General features: G+C 40.1%; 1 long non-coding RNA gene across 1 annotated transcript; it reads right to left on the bottom strand.

Moving 5' to 3' along the window:
• Positions 1 to 300: 300 nt before the first annotated feature.
• On the bottom strand, positions 301 to 3,928 carry LOC118240615. The gene is made up of 4 exons (XR_004775529.1): positions 3,570 to 3,928; positions 3,442 to 3,497; positions 2,717 to 2,850; positions 301 to 449 (listed from the first exon to the last, which is right to left on the bottom strand). It is a non-coding gene; the product is annotated as an uncharacterized LOC118240615 (long non-coding RNA).
• Positions 3,929 to 11,883: the final 7,955 nt, after the last annotated feature.

The following is an 11,883-nucleotide window of genomic DNA, read 5'->3' as shown; positions in this document are numbered from 1 at the left end:
CCTAATTTTTTTTTATTCTTAAGTGGAGCAACAGCAAAACTGGCCTAAGATCAGTGAAACAAGGATGAACTTTTTCTTTGGAGATGCATTTGGGATGTGGTACATTAATTTGTCCACCAGAGAGAGATGTATTACTGTAGATGTTTTAAAGGGCCAAAGTGTCAATAAATGTTATCAACTTGAGTACAAAAGATTATAGTGTATATATAAAGTAAAGTATATATAAATACATTAAATACACTAACACCAATAATACATTATTAATAATATTAACACTGCTAACATTATCGGAATAAAAAGTGATGTGTAAATATTTCCATCTTTCTATATTTTGGTGAGTTACTGTACAACTTTCTTACAGGAAGTTGGTAGGTCTGGATGGGTTCTCCATCTTGGTCATAAGTAAATGTTCCAAGAGGTTTCCCTTCCTCGTTTTCATGTGTCAGTGCCTGGAAGAGCAGGAGTGTATAAAAATGATGAGTGCGGATGAGTCTCTGGCGAACGAGCTGAATACATTCTTTGCTCGCTTCGAGGCTACATCTAGCAGCGCTAATGCTAGCAGCACAAATGCTAACAGCGCTAGTGCTAACAGCGCCAATGCTAACAGCGCTAATGCTAACAGCGCTAGTGCTAACAGCGCCAATGCTAACGGCGCTAATGCTAACAGCGCTAGTGCTAACAGCGCTAATGCTAACGGCGCTAGTGCTAATGGCACTATCGGCGCAGCCAATGGCACATGCGCGGGGCCCACCATAGAACAGCGCCCTCTCATCATCACGGAGAGTGACGTGAGGAGAGTGTTTAAAAGGGTGAATACCACGAAGGCGATGGGACCAGACGGTATCTGCGGGAGGGTCCTCAAAGCCTGCGCAGATCAGCTAGCCCCGGTATTCACCGACATCTTCAATCTCTCCCTGACGCTCGGTATTGTCCCGTCCAGCTTCAAGCGGTCCACCATCGTCCCCGTCCCGAAGAAACCTCGACCCTCCTCCGACCTCAATGACTACCGCCCTGTCGCCCTCACATCAGTCGTGATGAAGTGCTTTGAAAAGCTAGTCAGAGACTTCATCACATCTTCATTGCCAGCCTCCATGGACCCACTGCAGTTTGCATATCGCCACAACCGCTCCACTGACGATGCGATTGCACATCTGCTCCACACTACACTGACTCACCTGGACGAAGGGAGGGGAAATTATGTTAAAATGCTATTTGTCGACTACAGTTCAGCATTCAACACTATCATCCCCTCCCTACTCACTACTAAGTTGGGAGATCTAGGACTGCATACATCCCTGTGCGACTGGATCTCCAACTTCCTAACAGACAGACCACAATCAGTACGGGTGGGCAACTGCTCCTCAACCACCCTCACCCTCAGCACTGGAGCTCCTCAGGGTTGTGTCCTAAGCCCCCTGCTCTACTCACTGTACACCTACGACTGCACAGCCACTTCCAGCTCTAACATCATTGTCAAGTTTGCTGACGACACCGTTGTCGTGGGTCTGATCTCGGACAACGACGAGAGGGCCTACCTGGAGGAGATTAAACACCTGGAAAACTGGTGCCAGGAAAATAATCTCCTCCTAAACGTCAGTAAGACAAAGGAGCTGATCGTGGATTGCAGCAAGAAGCAGGAGCGGCACTACCAACCTGTGAGGATCAGTGGGACCACGGTGGAGAGAGTAGATAGTTTCAGGTACCTTGGTGTTCACATCTCGCAGGACCTGTCCTGGTCCCGCCATACCAGCTCCCTGGCAAAGAAGGCTCGTCAGCGTCTTTACCACCTCAGACGCCTAAGGGACTTCAGACTGCCCTCCAAGGTACTGCGGAACTTCTACACCTGCACTATCGAGAGCATCCTCACGGGGAACATCACAGTCTGGTTTGGGAATAGCACCAAGCAGGACAGACAAGCACTCCAAAGGGTAGTGCGTTCAGCAGAGCGCATCACTCACTCGGAACTTCCTGACCTGCAGACCATCTACTACAAGCGGTGCCAGACCAAGGCCAGGAAAATTGTGAAGGACCCCACCCATCCCAACAATACACTCTTCTCTCTGTTGAGGTCAGGGAGGCGCTTCCGCTCCCTGAAGACCAAGACAGAGAGGCTGAAGAGGAGCTTCTTCCCACAGGCCATTCGGGCCCTGAATCAGGGAAACTGATAAACTGTGGGGACCACCACCACCACCATGTAACATGACTGTATATCTGTACATCTGTATATATAGATTTAGATTTATACTCAATTACCCTGTTACACAACAACTGTAGATATGGTATTATACAAAATGGATCTGTACATTCTGTAGATTGTGTACATATATACCCAACCATATACATTGTACATTGTGTATATAATCATAATATACATATATTGTACATACATTGTTAATATATTTTTGTACATACATAGAATATATATATTTATCTGCATATATATATATTTTTCTCTATGTACCCCTGTTTCTCTTGCTCAGTTTAGACAGAGCACTCTCCACCATTTCACTGCGTGTTATACTGTGTATGACTATGTATGTGACGAATAAACCGAACTTGAACTTGAACTTGAACTTGAAATGTGAAAACATTACACCCTGGAACCCCTTAAAAAGGAGCAGCTCTATCACGAGATGACAGGGCAACTTATTAATTAAATAATTTGGTGTTGTGTGTGTGTGTGCGGGTGTGTGTGTGTGTGTTTTTCACGACTCACATGAACGGTGAAGTCCTTTGGAGCAATGTTGATGTGTCCAGTGGATGACAAGTTATGAGGGATGTGTTCCAAGGTAATGTGAGTAATCTTTGGGGACCACGGAATGCCCAACACTTAACAGGGTAGGCCCCAGGCTGCAGAGAGAGAGAGAGAGAGAGAGAGAGAGAGAGAGAGAGAGAGAGAGAGAGAGAGAGAGAGAGAGAGAGAGAGAGAGAGAGAGAGAGAGAGAGAGAGAGAGAGAGAGAGAGAGAGAGAGAGAAGAATTTTGAAACAGTGGGTTTATTACCAGTATTAACAGTTTATGTTCTAGCACATAGGAGGCATCCAATAAACGTGTATGGTTTCATTCCTGCATTTACTCTTCAGCCAGTGAGAGTACTCACATCCAGAGGGACTCGGACAGGTGTGTGAACGTGTGTGGAATCAATCAGTGACTAAGGAGAACCAGTCCCGTGCTCCAGTAAAAAAAAAATAACACACCCATCACTAAAGTCCCTGTCAACTACACATGTCACTAACATGCCAGTTATCAAAACATTTCTTACCAATATATCTGCTGTCATTTCCTAACTGCTACCAGCAGACCTGTCAGCTTACACTGCATCGTTACATGTGCGTTTCTGTCATTGTGTCTTTTGTGTATTGAGTACAAATGTTTTTTTACCCACACAGGAGCTCGGACATGAGATGATTTGATATGTAGTGACTCAGAAATGCAGACTCACCGAAAAGCAGCAAGAGGAGGAAGAGGAAGATAGCCTTCCTCCCATATGCAGTGTGTCTGTGGAGAGACAGAGGGAGAACATAGCAATGCAGAGTACAATACAGAGTATATGCACAAACACAAACTTACCTGCTGAGCAGAAAAACATCAAGCAGAGAGATTCCAGAGGTCAGGCTGTGCCATGCTGTTCCCAGCCACCAGTAGAGCAATGCAAAGGCATGAGCTAAACAAACAAACAATACATCATTAAAACAAGTGATAATGATGCTTTGTCCGTAGTAAACACAGAATGCAGCAGAAAGTAAACATTTTATGAAAACATGGGACATGTTGATTCTACTGCAGTACTAATTTACTACTGCTTTAGTATTTTTTTAGTATAACTATAGTATAGTTTTAGAATAGCTTTAGTATAGCATTAATGCCACTTTAACACTGCTTTAGTAACAGTTCAATGAAGTACAATGAAGCAAATTCAATTGGACCGGGGGAGTTGGAGATGGAATTTAAGTATTTGGTGCATATAAGGTCTATGATGAGTATTAAGTAAATGAATTGATGTATTGACAATATGCTTAAAAAGTTTATTACAGCAATACTAATTTAGTACATACATGCCTATAATACATACAGACTTTCATAAATGTGTGTGTGTGTGTGTAAGAAAAAACAATGATTATAGCTTGTCATGAACTGGTTATAAACAGTTGAATATGACATCAGCACTGACCTGTAAATTCATCCTGCCTGATGAGCTCACTGGTGTATGGGCCATGTGATTGGGTAAGGCTGCCAGCATGGCTTCAGGTGTTCAGGTGCCTTCCTCTGGAGAGAAACAGAGACAGAAACAGAGAAAGAGGAAGAGACAGTGAAAGAGAGGCTGATGTACACCAAATACACATGCACTCTTACACATATGTACACACATGTATGCACACACACCTGAAGGGCGTCTCTTTGTAAGAGATGGGTCGAGTAGATCCATTAGAACAGGTTCCTGCAGTGTCGTTATCGTGGCGTTAGTACCAACTTGTTAGTAAATGTACACTGCGCCTTGACATCTCTGCGTGTCAATTAATCAGTGAGTCAATGGGTCATTTAAAAGGATCTAATGTTCTCATTTATTCATATATGCTTTCAAGGAATATAGGCATGAAGTTCCATCTGAATGTTACATTAATGAATAGGACATACACTAAAATTTACTTACTAAATACTTCAATGTTATTTAAATAACATGGGACTCAGACTCTTTCTATAGTCTTTTGCTGCGATTCATGAATGGCTTCTCTGCGGGTTGACCAAGTGTTGTTTTCCTAGATAATAATCTAGTCCTGGACTAATGCGGAACTAAATTGCAGTGTCATCTCTGAAGCACATCCCTAATGGACAAGGCTGTAATGGACAAAGTGACAATAAATAATACATGCAAATAACAGAGAATCAAAAGGCATCAGCTAAATGCCATTAATGTAAATAATTAGCCTTTGTGGTTGAATATATTTGTTGATATTCTATGTGTCCTGCTTATAGTGTTGTAATTTACCTCTTTGTGTCATTTTCTTAGAACATACATAAAACAACATACCCAAGCAACTGCATATCAAGTATGGTCATCGAACCTGTACCTGTACATAAATCAAACAATAAATATCTGTAAGGCTCGGTGCAGGCCGATGGCCCTCCGGCCACCAGAGGGAGGCCTCGACTTAGTCATACCACTAATCAGACTTAACGCCCAACAGCTGGGCTAGGCCTATATAAGCTCAGTGACCCAGTCACTCAGTGCTGGGTCTTTGCCAAAGTTCTGAGCAAAGCTCCTAGCTGCTACCTTCAGGTATTGAGGTCTGTGAGCCCTTGTGATACACCTCACTTCTGTGCTGCAACGGTGTCTGTGTTTTTACACATCCCTTCCCATCTCCAGTTTTCCCCCTCTAATCTGTCTCCCTTCCAAGGCTCCCCTTAGCCATCAGATTACTGATGTTATATATATATAATGTGTATAGTGTAGGAAGATATGCTGCTGCATGAAAGTACACATTGCTGGTATGTATACTTTGAATGGATATTGCATCAACACTATTAAAAATATGTTAAAGTAGCATAATAAGCACGGCTCAAAATGATTTTCCTATAGAGTGCTTCTCAGAGGTTTATCATACAGCTTGAAGGCACTTGGTTATCAGATCAAATTTGAAAAAACTCTACTGTGCCAGTTTTTTTAAAAAAAATCTATTTATATTGAAGTCCTACTTTTAATGGGGTTTAAATGCTCACTCATACAGAGAACGTATGATTACTATATCTATGAATTTTCCCATAATGCCAAATCAGTTCCACTACCACCAAAGAGTGACAGCCTTTGACTTTCACAGCTGTAAGATTTGGCAATTTCTACTGTACTATTTTTTTTCTTTTTTTCTTTTTTCAAAAACCAGTATTAAAATACTAATGTGGTTAATGGGGCTTAGAGACAGTTATCTATAAATTACTTATTTTAAGTAATGTGGTCATTTACATAATGTTCTATAGGTCTATGCAGTCTTTAAAATCAGCTTTGGGTAATTATGTTTGGTGTCATTTGTGACTTTGTAAAACATAACTCATTACATAGCTGATAAAGTTTTTCTTTCCCTGATTATCAACCAGCAGAAGAGAACTGGTGTTTGCTGAATCAGAAGAGACCAAGAGTCAGATGTGTAACTTTGTGCTTTAAGTCAAAGTAAATGTAATGTGTGTTGTATTTGTCCAGTAGAAAGAAGAACACAAGTATATGTATGTTTGAGAGGAAGCAGTTGTGAAGAAAGATAACAAACGTACACCCATTTTTAAACACACTCAAGATAACTGAAAAAGAAATATCACAGAAAAACATCTCTGCATACATTTAAAATTGCATTTATTTAAAGATTTTATTTATTTTTTTTCTCAGGAAGTAATAAGTGTCAGGAATTCTGGATGTCAGACAATCTCAGGTGGGAGAGCAAAGGTGCGAACATGGCCCTGAAGGTTTCTGTTGCTTACAAAGGCTGTAAGGCAACTGACCGTGGTCATCTACAGAGCAGGTGAAGTCCATTCATTTCACATGCACTGGAGCAGGTGCTGAGACACAACAGACAAATAAAACAAATCTGACTCAATACTCAATACTCTAGTATTCGATGGTGAAATAAATGTCAAAAGAAGTCATTTTTTTTAACCCATTGATGCGAGGTCCCCTATGCTCACCTGTCTGTTGTCCCAACTGGTCAAGCCCACAGTTCCTTCTCCCTGTTAACAACAGAGAGAAATAAATCTTCACGACAGATGTTTCTTTGGCTCCAGGGGAAGTAGAGGCAGCCTGGCCATCCTGGCACTTGTCCTGCCTCTTGTTTTTATCCTCAGTCTTGCATGGCCGGGGCACACGGTTGCGACGTGGCACCAGGGAGGGGGCAGGCGGAGCTGGGCGCGCAGCTCTGCTCTCTACCTTATGTAAGGTCGCCCTCCTGATGAGCAGCGGTTTGTGGCAGCTCAGGTCATACTGGTGCTGGGAAGCTTCGACCTTGGAGGCACACTGACGGGCTGACGTTAGCCTCTCCAGGTCCTGGTAGAGGACCTCACCCACTTCTGGCCTGGTGTAAAATGTGGAGTTCACCTCACTGTGCTTGTCCTGCACCTTTCCTGGGACTTCCCTGACATGTTTGTGGGGGACATGCAGGGTCACAGCAGGCTTTGGGCTTTTTTGTTTGAGAGCAGCCAGCTTTGGGTGGAGGGCGGGTAGCCTTGAGATGGATGGAGCTGGTGGAGTGTGATCAGCCTTCACACTCACAGCACTGCTCTTGGTGTGTGGCTCTACAACCAGAGAAGGGAACCGAGATTTGCTGCATCGCTGACCTTCATCCAGGAGTCTGCCTATTGACTTTCCACCATTATTTCCATCGGTGGCCTTCAGCAGTGCCGCTAATGTTGTGCCCGTGCCAGATTTTCTCAGGTTTTGAGAGACTTGAGGTTTATATGGCTTCCTCTGGGGGACTCCAGAAATTTCTGGGAAATAGTGGCTGCTTCCTCCTCTTTGCGAATTAACAAAATGAAAAGGAGAAATATTTGGGTTGGCCATTGCCTCTGTAGGGCTTTTTTGTGGAGCTGGGATGGTCTTCACATCAGGGAAGAAGTTCTTGTTTGTACTTCCTGTTCCCCTCATGATGATCTCACTGGGGAAAACCAGAAAATATATTAAATCTTTTAATACTTTACAGATAAATATTAAATTATACCTCTATAAACTGTGTGTGTTTCGTTCGATGTCGGTCATCGTACATGTGTACACGTTCGTGTTAGTGTTATTGTTCATTGTTTACTGGTTGTACTCGTTGTGTGTGTTTCTGCCTGTCCCTATATTCAATAGTTTGTTACATATGAGTGCAGTTACCGTTGATTACTAATCTTTCGTGTCTAATAAATGTTTGTCTGGGACGAGAGAGGTCTGTGAGTTCTGCTCCTTGCCCTGCAGGACTCGGGCCATGACACTTTTCTTAATCTATTCAATATTCTCTTAAAATGATCAGCACACAAGTAACAATTTTAATTTGTTCACGGACATATGCGTAAATTATGATGGGGATGCTACATGTCACTACGGTTGAAAATGAGATTGTAACATTCCTAAATGGCTATTTTTATCCACACCACTTTTTGAAAGTAAAAATGTTAATGTTTCATCTACAAGCAATCTTTCCTTCATTTATTAGTTAATTTAAGTAACACGCATGTTTTAGTCACCGTGTTTCTAATGACAGAATCTGAAAACGTTCATGATTATAATCTGAAAACTCCTATAATTTCACACAATGTCAAAACGCAGCGCAACTGATATTTCGTGAAACGAAAATTAATTTTAATCAAAATACAAAAGTTGTATTACAAATATATCTTAAACTACATTGCTGATACTTTTTGATGCCGACAAGTATACAAACGCCATAAATGTGGATGTTCTTCCTTTTAGACCAAGCGCTGATTTAAGTGAACGCACGTGCCATCGATGATAAAAGGGTTGCGAATTTAAGGGAAATCAGAAACGAATCCAAAACCCAGCACTTTTCAAGAGAAATAATACGCTTTGTATATAAACACACGACGTCTCAATCTAAATAACACATGGAAATTATTTCCTTTGTGCATTCTTTTCATATAGACGTTTCCCAGTTTGCCTTAAAGAGGATAGTTAGGCCTACCTTTGATATCGGAGAAATCTATAACTGACAATAATCCAATTTATCCACAGGAAAATGTGAAATAACAATTGTTGAATATCCTTGTAGTTCGTAGTTTGATTTGTCCAGTGTGCGCACTCTGTCAAAATGGTAACCATGACGCCAGTTAAGCCTTTTTCTGTGACGTCACAAACACCAGGTGTGACGACATAAACACGGCTGTCTCGTTTTAGCATTACTAAAATGTACTTCTGGACTGTGTATTACTGGACCTTTTGATTGATAGTTAGTGTAAGTTAAAATATCTTATTTCCTCTCAAGCGCAGACGTTGCTTCGGCAAAAAGCTCCGGTGTTCTGTCCATTAATATATTAGGCCTATCCAGCTATGCAACTGTTCATCTTATTTGTTTTTGATGCATTTTTTCAATGTATAAACCATTCACATATACACGGTAAATGTGTATAAAATTTCTTGTATTTCTAATATTAATTGAATGTTTTGCCCCCTCAGTCCCTTAACAATATCACATCATTCGAGCTCTGTTCACTTTTTTATGTGGCGCATTATAAGAACCCACATGTAAATCTCCCCATGCTGACAAACCTGCAAGTAACATATTTTCTTCCTCATCTCCCTGATACTTTTTGTTTCTTTGGCTAAAGCAATGTCTTCATTAAGGCCCATTTCATGTGAACTTGTTTCTTTCTTTTTTTTAATTAAATCTGGCAGACAACCTTAATAATCATGGCTTTTACACTTTGACCAGGTGGTTAAATTCACTAGGTTAGCTAGCTACCCTGAATCATCAAGAATTGATTTAGCAAACAATCAGGATAGATTTTCATTTTGTTTTGATTCAAACATGTCAAGACAAAATAGCTAAGTAAAGGAAATAGCTAGGTTAGGTAGTTAACCACTCAAAGTAGCTTACTTTAGGTAGATATTGGTCAAAATGCACTCTTAACTAGTTACACTAGCTAGCAGCTGTGATTATGCTGTGATAAACAAATATTGACAATCATAGATTTTAGATTCCTCAAAACAACTATTCTATATTTTGATGACATCTTTGCATGTTCTGGGTCTTCATTTTTACATATGCAGAGCACTAGTGCAGTGAGGAACAAAGTGCATCAAAAATTCTGGTTGTGCACAAGTAACCGGCTAAGGTTTTAGGATTTGACTTTTAAGACAAACAGAAATTTTGATGCAGACAAGAGAGGCATGTCTTGTTTTTGAGAGGCAAATTCTTGCTCTTTTAGAAAGATTCTTGTATATTATTGGTATTACAGCTTTTTTGATGTACAGCAATAACAAAGACCTATTAATGAATAACCAGCTAGAATTTGCTTTAAAATGTAATTTGCTTTGAATAAGAGCGCCTGCCAAATGCTGTAAAGCTTAAGATCTGTTCTTGGAATGTATCCTGGACACTGATGTAAACTATCAAAAAATGTATCGGGATATTCTGCTTTGTTCAGTATTGAAGTGTCTGCAAATTGTTTTTAACGTATTAGTTGCCAAAAAAAATAAATAAACCAAAATAAAAAATGGAAAGACACACTGCAGCATGTAGGAGCATCTTTAATGGGTATGTTATTATTTATTCCAGCTCTGAACCCACATATTTAACCAAGCATGGAAAACTGCATAAAGGAAAGCAAGGCAGAACAGACTGAAAACTGTCAAAATATGCCAACGTTCAGGCAAGCTTTCGAAAGAGAAACTGTCACATACAGTGATACGGTGAGCCAGTGTATAATGCAAGAAAGAGTGAGATAACTGGGATTAACAAATGTCTACAAAAATGAATGTAAAACTTCACATTTGAAGCTTTGAAAAGCTAATACGATTAAAGACAGCTCCATATAGCATGATTTTAACAAAATGAAATATAAAGGATAGAAAAACAACAGGAACACACGTGTGAAGTGCCGACACCTTGCGTGTTACGTGAAATGGAACTAACAAGTAAAACCAAAACGATCGTGACAAATAGGATAAAGAAACACTTAGTTTTAATAAACAAACAAACACTGAACAAAATCAAAGACAGACAGCAATACCGGGTAAGCATTTACGGGAAAGGCAGCGTAGACGGCAAACACAGAGGGAGAGCACAAATGAGATGTAAACAAACAAAACAGGAGCAAGGAGCTAGGTATATCACAGGTTCTTATCACAAACACAATGAAAGACAAACACACTCTAACCAAAACAAAGCGAAACAAAGACCGACGAGAACTAACCAACAACCAGGTAATATCCTCATATATGTGTTTGGTGACAACCTTACACAGGTAATATCCTCATATATGTTTATGATCACAACCTTTCACAGGTAATACCCTCATATGATCACAACCTTACACAGGTAATATCCTCATATATGTGTATGATCACAACCTTTCACAGGTAATATCCTCATATATGTGTATGATCACATCCTTACACAGGTAATATCCTCATATTTGTGTATGATCACAACCTTTCACAGGTAATACCCTCATATGATCACAAACTTACACAGATAATATCCTCATATATGTGTATGATCACAACCTTACACAGGTAATATCCTCATATATATGTATGATCACAACCTTACACAGGTAATATCCTCATATATGTGTATGATCACAACCTTTCACAGGTAATATACTCATGTATGTGTATGATCACAACCTTTCACAGGTAATATCGTCATATATGTGTATGATCACAACCTTACACAGGTAATATCCTCATATATGTGTATGATCACAACCTTACACAGGTAATATCCTCATATATGTGTATAATCACAACCTTTCACAGGTAATATCCTCATATATGTGTATGATCACAACCTTTCACAGGTAATATCCTCATATATGTGTATGATCACATCATTACACAGGTAATATCCTCATATATGTGTATGATCACAACCTTTCACAGGTAATATCCTCATATATGTGTATGATCACAACCTTTCACAGGTAATATCCTCATATATGTGTATGATCACATCATTACACAGGTAATATCCTCATATATGTGTATGATCACAACCTTTCACAGGTAATACCCTCATATGATCACAACCTTACACAGGTAATATCCTCATATATGTGTATGAACACAACCTTACACAGGTAATATCCTCATATATGAGTTTGATCACAACCTTTCACAGGTAATATCCTCATATATGTGTATGATCACATCATTACACAGGTAATATCCTCATATATGTGTATGATCACA

The sequence above is a fragment of the Electrophorus electricus genome, chromosome 22 (genome assembly GCF_013358815.1).
Source record: "Electrophorus electricus isolate fEleEle1 chromosome 22, fEleEle1.pri, whole genome shotgun sequence".
In the NCBI taxonomy this organism is placed as follows: Eukaryota; Metazoa; Chordata; class Actinopteri; order Gymnotiformes; family Gymnotidae; genus Electrophorus; species Electrophorus electricus.
The sequence above is the reverse complement of the archived record's forward strand: the minus strand, read 5'-3'. Positions and strand labels throughout refer to the sequence as shown.